The sequence below is a fragment of the Carassius gibelio genome, chromosome B18 (genome assembly GCF_023724105.1).
Source record: "Carassius gibelio isolate Cgi1373 ecotype wild population from Czech Republic chromosome B18, carGib1.2-hapl.c, whole genome shotgun sequence".
Classification (NCBI taxonomy): domain Eukaryota; kingdom Metazoa; phylum Chordata; class Actinopteri; order Cypriniformes; family Cyprinidae; genus Carassius; species Carassius gibelio.
Window position 1 is genome coordinate 14,343,007 of NC_068413.1, and position 15,110 is coordinate 14,358,116.

At 36.8% G+C, this 15,110-nt stretch overlaps 1 protein-coding gene across 3 annotated transcripts in view; it reads left to right on the forward strand.

Moving 5' to 3' along the window:
• The window catches only part of b3gat1a (beta-1,3-glucuronyltransferase 1 (glucuronosyltransferase P) a), a 73,826-nt gene that overhangs the window by 39,842 nt on the left and 18,874 nt on the right, over nucleotides 1-15,110 (forward strand). For all 3 annotated transcript variants that reach the window (XM_052581504.1, XM_052581505.1, XM_052581506.1), the window contains exon 3: nucleotides 14,605-14,721. The gene's annotated coding sequence lies outside the window, so the exon portion shown is untranslated. The remainder of the gene's footprint in view (nucleotides 1-14,604; nucleotides 14,722-15,110) is intronic.

A 15,110-nucleotide genomic window follows, 5' to 3' on the forward strand; every position in this document is an offset into this window, starting at 1 on the left:
GCTGTTGTGCCTCCCCCTACCTTTGCTCTCTGTACCACCCACATCTTATAAGGGTTAACATGTTTGAGAGCACATAACCATAAGTACAATAAACAGAGGGCATATGGTAGATATTTTCCAGATACCTTCTAGCAGATATGTACAGTATTCACAGAAATTACTTTGAAATTGCTTGGCTAATTAGGATCAACCTACCTTCTGAGTAACTATCTATAATTACACCGATACACAGATTTCTTTGCTTTTTGGATGTAAATACACAATTAACCTTCTTGGTGAGTATTTAAAATTGAGTTAGATTAAATTACAGCTACAAAACTCACTGAAAGGTCCTTATGGTTGTCATAAAGTCTATTAGAAACTGCTTAAAATCAGTTAGCAGTATTCTAATATAGAGTATGCAGTAGACAGACAGACAGACAGACAGACAGACAGACAGACAGAAAGACAGATAGACAGATAGATAGATAGATAGATAGATAGATAGATAGATAGATAGATAGATAGATAGATAGATATTTTGATATCTATCTGTCCATCTGTCTTCTTGAAAGCAAATATGGTTTATCAGCCCATGGTTTTATCAATTTTAGGCAGATGTGAGCAGACCTAGGAAGCCTAGCAACCCCGAAACATGGATCGTTTATATTTCTTGGGGAAGACACTTAAGCCCATCCATTTCCATGCTCAGAGCAGTATGTTAAGAGAAGAAGCTTGTTTTCTAGAAGGCTTCTGTATTATAGACACAACAAAGCGTTTGATTTGACACCCATGCGCCTTAGCAGCCTTGTGTGTAAAAATCCTCTCACAATTTGGAACTAATTCATTTCTTAATGCTTTCTGTGGAGCCTTAAAGTTTTACAAAGAATAAAAGCATCTGCTTTTCTCTCTCAGCCACGATTAAGGGTGGCACCAGGGGCGTAGCACCAAATTTTGGGCCCTGGGTGAAAACCATCTTGCTGGGCCCCCGTACCAAATACCATAATGATATCAATGGGTGGGATATTTTGAAGAAAGTCGGTAACCAAACGACTGATGGACCCCATTGACTTCCATAGTAGGAAAAAAAATACTATGGAAGTCAATGAGGACCAGCGACTGTTTAATTGCCAACCTTCTTTAAATTATCTTCTTTTGTTTTTAGCAGGAGAAAGGAAACCATACAGGTTTGGAACAACTTGAGGGAGAGTAAATGATGACAGAATTTTCATTTTTGGGTGAACTGCCCCTTTAAAGTTTAAATGTGTACAATAACAATGTACCCATTTTGCTTATTTCCTCTTAACACTTAATTACTAATTACTAAGTGTTAAAACAGGCAATTCCGCTAAAAGCTCACCTTGTCTCACTGTCACATCCACCTCACTGTTACTGCTTTCACCTGGCCATGATGAGGGGCCTGCTGCTGCAGGGTCTGAAACTGAAATATATGGCTTCAAATGGTTGCGAAAATATCCTTTATTGTCATAATACCTTTTTTAAAGTGTAGGCTAAGTACAAGTTAATTGCTGATTACTTGTCTGTTTAAAATAAATGCAGACTATAGAATCACAGGGTACACTAACCACCAAACTAGACATTCAGTCTTTACGTTTTAAAATAAGTTATTTTCAATCATTAAGATGTGCATTAAACTGATAACAATCCTGAGCGTGCGCGAGCTAATTTGCATAACAATGCTGTAAAATAGGCGCTAACGATCTGTGTTTTCGCGGGTGTTAGATTTTGACAATGGAGGGAAATATACAGTGTTTTCATGTAAACTTCTGACTCTGGGGAGAACTCCTCCAAGAGTAGATATTTATGTTAAAACAATGTCAATGCTCGATTATGCATTTGGAGCTCACCTTTCTTTTCAAAAAACTGAGTGAGCAACTGCTTGCCCTCCTTTGCCTTTCTCTTTTTAATCTTCGTTTCTTTTCGTTTTTGAGGCCCTGATTTTCCTTTCTTAAGGAAAGACATGACTCTTCCCCTGTCTTCCTAGTTCATATCACGGCTAACTCCAGCTCCTGTCTTATTTTACTGTCTATGCTCCTGTCTTATTAACTGATTCACCGCTGGTCCGCAGCTGAAGCACCTGAACTGCGGGTCGTACCATTTACATTGATTCGAGAGGGGTGGTGGTGCCCTGCACACAATGAAAATGACTTTGTTATATCAAACCAGTGCCTAACTACAAGTTTAGTTTTGCACAGGAACTTTTTTATTTGTACATAAATGCTATACAAATGTTAGTGCATGTATATGTATGTATAGAAACTGACTTTTAAGGCCCCCCCCCCCCCCTGCCTCGGGCCCTGGGTACTCGGTACCCTTTACCCCCCCAGTCCGACGCCCCTGGGTGGCACACATCCACAAAACATCCCATTGTAAACCCAGAACAAGATCTATTAATAGGCCGCTCTTTATCTGCTCATTAAGAAATCGATAGGATTGGTCCACATTTGAAACAGGATGTAACCTTTGCGCCTGAGACTGATCCGATATCATCAGAAAATCCTCATATCTTGCATCTGTTCAATTATAGCTGCTGAGATACTCCAAAGAGTCTACTTACAGCTGTGTGGGAGCGTGACTGATTCGGTCGCATTTGAGTCGAACTCATAATTAAATCCATGAATGTCCGATACAGAGGCTGAGACAAACCCATGGCATTGTGGCTTGTTTATGTGACATGATTTTAGCATTTGTATGGCTGCGAGTAATGCAAGCAAATGAGCCAAAGCATGTGTAGTAAATCCAGACTAAACCTTATTCTCTTTTCCATGTGTTTCTTTCTGCTCTTTGGAGTAATCCCATCATTGTAGAGCATTTCCAGTGTGGAGCATTTACTGCGAGTACTTCCATACGCCGTTTACATGCTCCTAGCCTTTTTGCACACAGCTGCTAAGCTATGCAAATAGCAACACAAAATCAACATGTCTTATATGCACAGAAATTATTGCATGATAAATATGTGTGAAGTGAAATGGGCGTTTTTAATGGGGAAAGGGAAGATAAGGACATCAAAGATATCGCCTAGTACATAATAAAATAGGTAACGCTTAAGCATGATGTTCCATCGCTAACAAATAACTGCACAGGAACAAATGAGCACACAATATTAACATAGTAACTACTCTTAAAAACCAAGAAACTCTGATTAATGAATTAGTAAGTAATACCCCTCTGTTGAATGTGGTAGTTCAATATTATCTATTCATTACTAATCCCACCCCCAACAGGAACAACTACTACAGTCTCCACCCCCTGATCCCTAAACCTACTTTCTCCACCCCCTGGATGGATCTTTTGTACTGAAGTGAGGGGCTACTAGATTAATGGCGGGACTGGTCTCTCCCAATTTGCAAAGATGGACCAAATTCAGCTCCGATTTCTAGAAAATACTCTTATTGAGCCCTAATGAGGTCATGAAGCACATTTACAATGTGTTGTCAACGAATGCTAATTAACATTTCTTTTAATTAGGGAAATGGAGACGCTCCAAAAATCTATGGGAAAAACAACTCTAGTGGAGAACTTATATTACAGTATGATGAGCCTCAGGGAGGACCAGAGGGAGGAGAAGAACCTTCACTGCTGAAAAATATAAATCCAGATTCCCACAATCCTCTGTGGGAATTTGCGAGATGGATGCCCAACTTTTTAGCAGTTGGAAGCCCTGAGGCAGTACACAATAGTGGTCCTCCCTAATGTGATATGGTAGTTCTATTTTCCAATAACAGCAAAAAATGACAAAAACACATGTTGGTGTTGTTTTATAAGTTGTATAATGCCCACAATAATGCACAGTGTATAGCGTGCAAGAAATATGAATGTGTAAAATAGCCTTTAATTTTAAAATACTGTGGTCATTTAATCACCATCGAATGATAACAGTTAGTTTTGGCAGACTATCCTTTAACTAAATATTAACCGGTCTCTGTTTTGTATAATATCCCTGTAGCTGTGTACAAAGTCGGAAGCAGTAACGTTAATTCACAAGTGAGCTTAAGGAGTTTATATTGGAACTTCGAAAAAATGGAACAGAGCAAAGTCAAGGATCAATTTTAATCTCACGCAGCGCAAGAGCAATCAATCTTTTCTATTCAATCTGTCCCTCGGCTCTTGGGAATGAATTCAACTCAGTTTCGTGTATTTCATCCTGTTCCCAAATCAGACAGTCTGAAACGACAGCATTACAAGTGAGAGAAGAATTAACCTTTTTGCCTTTGTGGGTGGCTGTGTAGATCAGTGGTATAAGAACTACAGTCATATGAATAGCGGACTAAACTGAGTCCTTGAAGTGTGGCCATTACTTGTCATAATGAGTGTGCTTTGCTGGACTTTAGCTGTTCTGTTCTACAAGACCTTCTAGGCAGATTTACACTGTATGCTCATGCAAGCATCCATCTCGTCTCAGCCAAGACAGATACTGAACATCAACACTAGCTTTACTCAGAAGAGGAGACACTGTATCCTTAAGAATAAACATGAACACATTAAAGAGAAGAATCAAAATAGTAGAAATATATTTCTGGAGCACAATTATGTAGATGAGATTAGATAGATAATTAGATAGATAAACAAAGAACTATCTACAACTTATTTGTGTACACTAGTATTTGATGTGGGCAGTCAAAGGGTCCTCTTAAAGCCTTAGGAAATACACCAGAAACTAATTTAAGACCTTTGAGTGAATATAAAGCTCATCACAACAACCTTCATGGCATCTTTGACCTCCACAATTCGATTAAGTCCACTTAATACATTGCTTTACGCAATAGCTGAATTCCCACTCACTTCCGCTCAATCTACAGTATTAGAGATTGGTTTGAGCTTGTGCTTTCCAGTGCTTTTATAGTTCAATGGTTATGTCTCCCCTTGACTGGTAATGATATAACCACCAGAATTGAAGCTGTTTGTTCTTTTCCACATGTATTCAAATAAATATAATAAAGACATAATCTGTAACTTAACCATAAGGCTGGGAATCAACACCGATTTCCTGATTCTGATTCATAGGATTTTAATTCAAATTCAGTTGGTTCCTGAGTCACTTAAAAGTATCAGCTCATATCGGCACGTCAATAAGAAAGAGAACTCTGATCTGATATTCAGCTTAGAGAATGACTGTACAAGAAAAAAACGGAACTAACGAAAGCAAACCAATGACGGAGTGGAGAGTGAATGGAGAGACACCTGTTGTCATTCTATCCATTTCTTTCTTTATCCACAAGAAGAAGAAGGGCTGACAATGCCCGTGTCATTTTGTAACTTAAGTTCACACTGCATGATTTGTCGGATCACCGGTTTAATAATTCACAATAATTCACTAATTCACACCAATTTGCCTCTGTTTTCAGTCATTTGTCTGCGCTTTCGTAAAACTTGTCGGTGAGTAAAAATCGGGGCTAAAATCATGCAGTGTGAACTCGGCATTAGCAGATGCTGCTTGCTTTGTAGCTCTTCCAGTTTCCCTGTTTGAATGCTGAATACAGACTACTGCCACCTACTGGTATGAGAGAGTTATGTGCTCTCACGCAATCGCAGACTGTAGTTATTTGGCTTCACTTTGGTGGGTCCCTACCCATTCAGGCAATCTTCTAACTTATAATAATAATATTATTAATAATAAAAAAGATAACAACTGAGTGTTCTTTCAGCAGAACGGAGTAGCATGGAGGACAGGAAGCACTGTACAAATACACTCTCACGCAGAATAATAATATAAGAATAGCTATCAGGATCATTAAAATGATGACCACAACCACTTGGAGAAAATGTACTCAGCCTTAACCAACAAAGAAAACATATTAATGTGAAACAGTCTACTGAATAAGCTTTTAAATGTCTCTTTGATTATTTTAGTTGAATTGCATTATTATTACTATGCAATGTTTTCCCTGCTGTCCTCAATCCGTTCAGAACAGACCTGTCCATTTATTTATTTATATCACACTGCTGTTTCTTCTCTGCACCTGTTTCTGTCTCACTCAGGCTTTGTATCTAGTCTCTTATCTTCACTCTCTGCTTGTTCAAGTGCCATGATGACACTGGTAGTACAGCTACAGTGGGTTAAGAAGCCAGCCAGGTGTCAGGTTTCTCTGCAAAATCACTCCTTGTGCTCTGAATCACTGACACCGCACCTCTGCTGCTGCTGATACCAAACATCCCCACATGTCAGCAGTTCTTTCCTTCTGTCATATTAATCTGCCCTCGAGTACATTAAAATGTGACTTTGGAGTAAGCACTCAGTGTATGCTGTCTATAACATGCCAGAAAATGTTAGATGAGACCAGAAATCCTATCAGGTCAGAAGGAATGTCTGCTGTATTACATTTCCTTGTTCAAGGACATAACCTCTACTGCACACAGAATAACCTGAGAATGTAGAGCACATCTTGTATTAACAAAGCCATTTTTGATTTGTCATGCCCTGAGGATATATTAGGTTATTTTAAAATATCCAAGCACGTTCAAGTTAAAATTGGGAAAATGACAAATGATTAATTTATACAATATTTAATCTTTATGAAAGAGACACTAAATCATTCACTCAATCGATTTGTTCAAAAACGCTGATTCATTCAGTAATGAAAGTCGGTATGGCTGCATCCAAAATCGTATACTGTACTTTTTTTGTATATATACTTACTTCACAACTTTTCAAATGGACGTTCTGTATACATAGTTTGTGTGTGGATTGGGATGAAAGTAATCCAGATCTATTTCATTTGTCAGGTTGTCATTGTCACGTGATTTCCAACGTTAGTTGTGTTGCTTCTCTGCCGTTCATTAATCATTTTATTAATACTGTGAATTTTAACATACCCAATCAGATAAATTTTTTTTTCGCCTACTAGATGGTATAGGAAAATGTGCATAAATGCAGTCTAAGATTCTTTGAATCATTCACTCCAATCAATTGGTTCAAAAGCATTGATTTATTTAGTAACAAAAGTGACTTTATAAATGAGTCATTGAATCGCTCACCCAACTATTGTTATTATGATTGTTACATTGTGAGTTATTGCATCAATCATTCATTCTGGAATGTGTTACGTATATTTGTTTAGTATGTCCTCCATCTGTTGTCTGCAGTGCTTTCCAGCAGACATATTCCAAAGAAATCATATCGTAAGTAACACAATGACAGTTTTACTTCCATATTTACTTCTAGGATGTGATGGCCGGTTTTTATGGGATGTAATGATGTGGAAATTAATGCATTGAGCTCTGGTCAAATGGATCTGCAGTCCCTGGTGGAAGCAATGCTGGCATGCTTCCATCAGAGACCGTCTTTGTTCTTCGCATCTATAGTACATATGCAGCAGTGCAAAATAATGTCCAAGAGTATAAAGCAGGGTTTTTATGACGCTTTGGCTGGATGCTTCACTTTGAAAGGGCTATTCTGAAGCCATGAGCCAGTAAACAAGGTCTCCTTCCAATAATCTCACAGATCCTTTATGTAGTGGTTGTTTTCTGGCATCCATACACACAGAAAGGAATAACACCATAGCCATGCATATCCATTCAGAGAATATCTCCATTCATGAGCATATTTTGTCATACATACAAATTTCTGTTCTCTAGTAGTGTTGTCACAAATGTTTAAGTGAGTTCAACAGAGATGGTACTAATGGTTGTACACTTTAATTACCTTGATGGATAAGAGAGGCATCAACATAAATCAGCGTATTACTGTGGCTTACAGTGGCACACCTACGGTTCAGAGCATGTGACAGCAAGCTAAAGGACAGAATCCCTCACATCATCAGTCTGAGTAATTATGCAATTAAGAGAGCAACAGAGTTGTATTGATGTTTGCACAGAAAATTGCATAGGGCACCATTTTGTGTGTTGCAGTGTAAATTATTTTAATTGGTGCGGTAAGGTCTCACAGTTCCTGTGGTTGATACTGACAAACGGAGAATGTCAGGAAATGTGGTCCTGCCTCTCCTTATCATGCGAAATGAATTTGTTATTTAACCATGTGTCAGAAACATTGGTTTATTACTGTGCCACAACATAATCTGTAAAGATTTTAATTTGTTTATTCAGCAAGAAAGCATTTAATTGATCAAAAGTAATATTAAAGACATGTTACAGAATATACAGTATCTATTTGAAATAAATGCTGTTTTCTATTCATAAAAGAATTACAGTTTCCACAAAAATCAGCACATAAGCAGTCCAACTGAGCACTGAATCAGCATAAGAATGATTTCTGAAAGATCATGTGAAATTGAAGACTGACATTACTGCTACTGTTTTATTGTGTGTTTAAAATAAATGCAAACAAAAAAAAAGGTCGGATGTCAGATAATTCCACCCAAGACTAAAAACAAAAACTGTGTTTGGTTACTCAGTGTAACACTATATGTAACTATAATAATAACACAGTCTGATCCTGTCTAAGTAGGCCGGTCTTGGAAAGGATATATAGCAATGCATAATTTTTTATTCCACAATACAGTTTTTCTCAGTTGCTTTGGTACATTTCTCAAATCATCCTTGACATTTGCAAAACAGTAAGTGCATTTCTCAAAACAACTCGCACAAATAACAAAAACACCATGGATTACCTGCAAAAGCCAGTCTCTTGCTCAAAGTCCTTAGTTCACCTCTCAAAAATAAATATCTGTGTCAATGAACATGTCAGTGCCATCAGAATGACAAGTCCTTTTGTCATAGTTTATGGATAAGTAAGTAGAACAGTGTACTCTGGAGGGATGTTCTGATGTAAACTATGGCAACATTTTGGATGACAGTTACTGTATTGAGCAGTATGCCATATGCTTATGAATGCCATATATCCATTTTAAACATACACATTTACACATTACTATATGTGGGATATTGATTGAATGAGACTGGATAGAATTCCCAGTTATACTTTTACTAGTGGTCCGACCCAAACAATAATTATAAAAAAACACTTTACCATGTCATTGTGATATAGAAAAGGAAAAATAAACATGGCCACAAAGATGAAAATAAGATATTGTAACTCTTGTGTTGTCCTCTGTCTATACAGTATAAGCTTTCCAACTGAATATTCATGAGATGAACCTTTGAGCTATTTCAGAGAAATGGTTTATCATTGGTTTATCATCTACATTATCTTGATTAGTCAAGATTCACTTGCACAATTCATGCCAAATTTACAAATAAACTAATAATAATGTGTAAAAAAAAAACTGCTAGGTAGTTTATGACAACTAGATGAACCATTTTGCATTTAATGACTTATACAATGAACTAAAGACTAGATGTTTTGAGCGGTAAGACTATTGCACAGAAAACTACAGTATATAATACATTTTGAGTAACGTGACATTAGCAACTGATAATGTAGGAAACTGCAGATAAATGTGCGTAATCAATTACATGAATGTACAAAAGCAATCGCAACTTGTTCAAAAGAACGAGAAACTGGTATGATGTGTATAAATGACTAGATGATGTGGAGGTTGTACAAGCAGTTTTGAGAATTTCATTTCTGATTTGAGAAATGCAAAGTGACTGAGAAAAACTGTAATACAGGAAAGAGTCTAGCAGAGAATAGACCTTGTATTAGACATGTAATTGACCTTCAGAATGTGGGAACCTCCTGCCCAGCTTTCAAAGGTCATGTAACTTATCTTGGATGATAAGAGATCCATAATGCAGTTCTAGAGAAAAGAAGTGTAGAGTTCTCAAATGACCTTCACCATTACAAAAACAAAAAAAAAAAACCTTTCCTGTTAACTTATACAGTACCTGTATATTCCTGTTAAACTTAAAATTTACCATGAAGCATTCTAAAACCAGAAACTTTAGAAAGGATATATTTTATTTCTGGGTGAACTATTCCTTCAGTTTACTATGTATTAATGGATGGTGCTAACAGAAATAATGTTACACCTGGCCTAGTTTAAGACAGGAACATACACCAATCCACTCACTCCTTATTAAAACCCACACCAATTAGTTTCCATCTGGGGGGGTAAAAAGCTCAGAAAAAAAAAAAAAAACTTTTCAACCCCAGGTGATTTCCCTATGGTTTAATTAGCAAAGATCAAATTCATATTTCTGAATTTCTTTTTCCAGCATGTGCATGTATATTATTGGATGCGGTGACTCAGAAAAGTCCCAAGAGTGAGAATTCCTCAACATCTACCTCATTAGACGGCCTCCACTCTTTGCTTTCTCCCAGTCTGATTAACTTTTGAGTTAGCAGCTAAAAATGCTGTGATCGGTGAACTGAAGATCAATGCTGGAAGGCTATTATCAGCATCCACACAACAGCGCCGTTCAGCTGAAAGTCTCTTATTAGCATGAAATGCATGGGGTTGTGCTTCAATGACCTTTAACCATGATAAATGAAAGACATTGCATTAGGATATTAACATGGTCATACAGACAGCCCACCCCATAAAGTATGAGGCAAATCTGTATTTGCTAATAAAACATAACAGGGTTCATGTTTGTCTGAGTCTTCAAAGGTGAAGATACAGAATGTGTATTGATATTGTGAATATAGAATCAAGGCCAATGTCTACTATAATGAAAAGCCTGTGTAATGCGATATTACTGTACATACTTCAATACTTTCAGTTTCACAGCAGTAAATCAATAGTAAATGGTAAACTATATTTCATTATTTCTAAATGACTGCTTTATTGAAGCCTCTGAAAATGGAACAAAGAAACGAAATTCAGTAAAAAATGGGAACATGAGACAAGTTGCACTTTAAAATTTGATCTGCAACTTTGGACCACACAAGCTTTCCAGAAGTCTCATGTGAAAAGCAAGCAGATTTAAACAGGGATTTATATTATTAAAAGTCTAATTAGCGGAGACAAAAAGAAAGTCTGCTATATGGAAACAAATCTTTTTTTTTTTCTCAAAGTATTGTGTTTTCCCCCCTTTCTTTCTTTTTTCTTTTAAACAGTGTTGTCTGGAAGACAATTTCTTGTTCTGTCAGAAATTTTTTTTCTACATATTTAAAAGGGTTAATAACACAATTAATATGTTTCAGAGGCTGCAACACAACACGAGCATCGTCACTAATCAACATCAGTCTGGGCACCAATTTCAGTTTGCTGTCTGGCCTCAGCCTGAATTTTGTGGCTGGCCCTTCAGATTACAATCTGCAAACTGAAAATAAATGGAATGGTGGAAGGAGGACAGGTCAGTGCTGGTTTTCAGTGTGACATGGCCAGCCTGAGGCTTGCCTTTGAATCTCTCGTCAGTGCTGAGCTAGTACGCTGAAGACAGGACTCTCACCATCGATCACATCTATCTCTGTGCAAATGGCTTAGACCTACTTCACTTACCCTTACTGAAAAAAATACTCCTCTCTAAATCAAAGTGGGAATAGCATTTCCTCCGTCTCCTTCTGGCTGATTAGGTTATTTAACAACACTGAGTGGAGAAAGGATAGAGCTGATGCATACAAATACAGAGATGTAAATCTGTGTACATAGCGCTGACTAAGGGCCATGATGGAGCTGTTCCGGATTTATGATTAAATGTTTAAGAACTTCATTGACAACTTGTAGAAACAGACAGACAGACAGACAGAAACAGACAGACAGAAACAGACAGACAGAAACAGACAGACAGATAAATAGATAGATAGATAGATAGATAGACAGATAGATAGATAGATAGATAGATAGATAGATAGATAGATAGATAGATAGATAGATAGATAGATAGATAGATAGATAGATAGATAGATAGATAGATAGATAGATAGAACAGACGGATAGAGAGATAGATCTGTGCTGAGATCATCAGGTAAATGGGCGTTGTGAATATCAATAATGACCTGTCAAGCCACCTTTCTTAGCAGCGTTCTAAGTCATTACTGGGATGCGTACAAAGCGGGGGGCAGCGGTCAGGAAATTAGTGAATATATAAGCAGGCCAGAAAATGAGCTGGATGGGGCTTTAATATGATGTGCTGTACTCCGTGCTCTCAGGCCTGGGAGTGCATTCCAATTAGCTCGTTCAGAAGAGGTGCAGCAGAAATCTCAGCATTCACGAAAAGATGCTTTATCAACTCCATCTTTCATTACTGAGATTAAAAATACACGGGCCATGTTACTCCAAACCCTTTTGTAAGTGATGGACACTGCTCCAGCTTTTCTTCTTACAAACTTAGTGGGAGGTGGACTGAGGTGAGTGACTCTTGATTTCTACCCCATTACAAAAAGTATCCTAAATATTGTAACACCCAAGAAGTGACATTATTTGAACATTATCTACAGCATGACATATAAGAATTCAAATAAATGAAAAATAACAAATGAAATTTACTTATCCTTTCATTTTTTTTAAAAATATTTAGCTGTTAAATATTTATACACAAATTTGCTAGCCTATTGCTAGCATATCGGCTGTTTATTAGTACTTATAAAGCACATATTCATTTCTTATTCTGCACAACCATATTTTAGATTCTTTAATCATACCCCACTTAACAACTACCTTACAAAATATTGATAAGCAGCAAATGAAGGGTTTATTTAAAAGCTGTAGTTAATAGTGAGAATCACACTGAAGTGTGACCATTTAAAATGTATTACTGGAAATGCAACAGGCTAAAGTAATTGTTACGTTATGTATTTTATTTAAGGATTATGCTGTTGTATGTCGGACTCTGAAACAGTAACACAGCTGCAAAGCTAAACCCTATAAAATGAACAGAAAAAAATCAGCCCTTCTGATATGAATTTTGACCTCCTGAGGTTGATAATCAACATGGTTCAGATTAAAGGGATAGTTCCCTCAAAAAAAAAAAAAAAAAATTATGTCATAATTTACTCAACCTCATGAAGTTACAAACCCTCTTTCCTTCTTCTGCAGAAAAATACAAAAGAAGATATTTTTGCAGAATATTGGTGACCAAACCGTTTTGATTGCCATTTATTTACTAATTCACACATTCACTCGAGAGAGAGAGAGAGAGAGAGAGAGAGATTTCTCACAATATTTCATGATGGCGAGTAAATGATGACAGTTTTATTTTTTAAATATGTTATTTGAAATTTTCATTTGCGGACTATCCCTTCAAGTTTGTTCCCTCTTCGTGGAAAGTGCCGTTTGCTTAACTTCCTTTGATCAGTATAGCTATTCAGGATTTACATGTCCTTGACCTTAACCCTGAATTAAAAACTCAACATACACACAGAGTGCGGTTGGTCTGTGTGTGAAGAGTTTGCCTGCATGTGTGATTGCAATGGAGCAGCATTATTTTAGTAAAATGGGCCTATTATATTGTCTCAGGGTCTTGTGCCACACAGCCGCCTGAGAGATGAGGACTCAGCAACTTGCATTTTGAGACAGTTTAATATTGAATCCCTACACTTGATAAATCTATCTGTCAACAGGGAATGGACTAAAGTGAGGTGAACTGGCTGATGTGCTGTTAGTATAATAATAAGTGAATGTAAACTGATTAAAAATATATACTGCCTGACAGTCACAGCGAAGAATAATATAATAACAGATCAATGAAGTCTGAAATGACATTCAAATGCCCATGTAATCTATTGTTTATCAGGTTTCTATTAAACTAATTCTGTTGTTAGATTTACCTTTATTGCATTGGAAAACACGATTTTGATTAGTCAACTGTGGCATTCTTCTATCATTACTTCTACATAATTATGCTAAACTGTATATAAGATTGTTGTCCCTGGCAACTATTCTCTTGTACTGTCTCATATCACTCCATGGTCTCCTTTAACTCACATAATAATTTAATATCACTCATATTTAATGTATATTTATTTATTTTCCAAGCAGTCATGTAAGTGGGATAATATACAGGCAGCCATTAATTACTGCAAAATAAACCCTTTTCTGATGATATGAAGACGTTTGATATGTTTATTTTATTGATTGTATTATTTTTACTAAAAACTGAAATAAAAACATGCTTGAATATTTTAGATATACTGTTGTTTTTCAACCACATGCACTCTTAACTCTATATTTCTGCTTAATGTAATAATAATGATAATAATAATAATAATAATAATAATAATAATAATAATAAAAGACAGGGGCCATGCTGCTCTCAAACAAATCAACCCTCTCTCCTCTTCAATTTTTCTGCCTCCAGAGAAGCTAAAAATACTCTGTCGCTACTGCAGTCAACCAGCATTTGTACAGCCTACACACACAGACAGGCTTGGTTCAAGGCACAGCATCATCATATACCCAGCTTTCATATGTGTGTCTGGACGGGTTTCAGTGATAATAGTTTCATAACAGAATTATTATTCTCTTAGGAAGAGGTTTGGCACAAAGGCCACCTGACAGCTAATTCATCTGTTCCCGTATTGCAATTATTACCACTGAGATTAAAGAAGAGTGCGAGCAAACAAATGCTGCTCCAAATGCAAAATGATTCATTTATCAGTGCTGGGTTGCTTTACTAGGTATTAATATTGTGATTTGGGACCAGAAAACATTCATCAATGTAAAGGTTGGACAGGAGGTGGAAGAAAGACAACAAAATAATGGTCTCATCAACTATATCCTGTGGTTGTCTTTTCAGAAATGAACAGACATAATCTGCAGATTGTGCATCAAAGAGGTCTGTTTTTGTGTGTGTGTGTTTTAGGAACTTTGGACCGCAGCATGGGATGCTCTGGGAACCAACAGCGTGGTGGATGACCTCCGGCATGTGGCCGTCACAGCTGGACCTCACGCTCGTGGCCATACACCTTTGTAACTAAGGGTGAGAAGTTAACAATAATAATGTTTATTTTATTATACAATTTTGGCATCTTTATTTTCTGATAGGTGAAGCATTAAATAATAATAATAACAATAATTATTATTATCATGCTTCACATGCAAAAAACAAACAAAAACAAAAACAAAACAAAAAAAAAAAACATTGGGGAAGGGAACACATTGTTACACATGTACAATGAATGAATTTATGAAACTATGTGAAGATTAATTCATCACCATCTACTGGCACAGGCCTAAATTTACCAAAATCTAGACATTGAAAGCTTAATTCATCATAAAACAACTGCCAGATGACATCTTCGCGAATATGCGCGTTCATGAAAATATGATGTATGAACGTGCCTCGATGCAATCGTCTTTACCTTGATT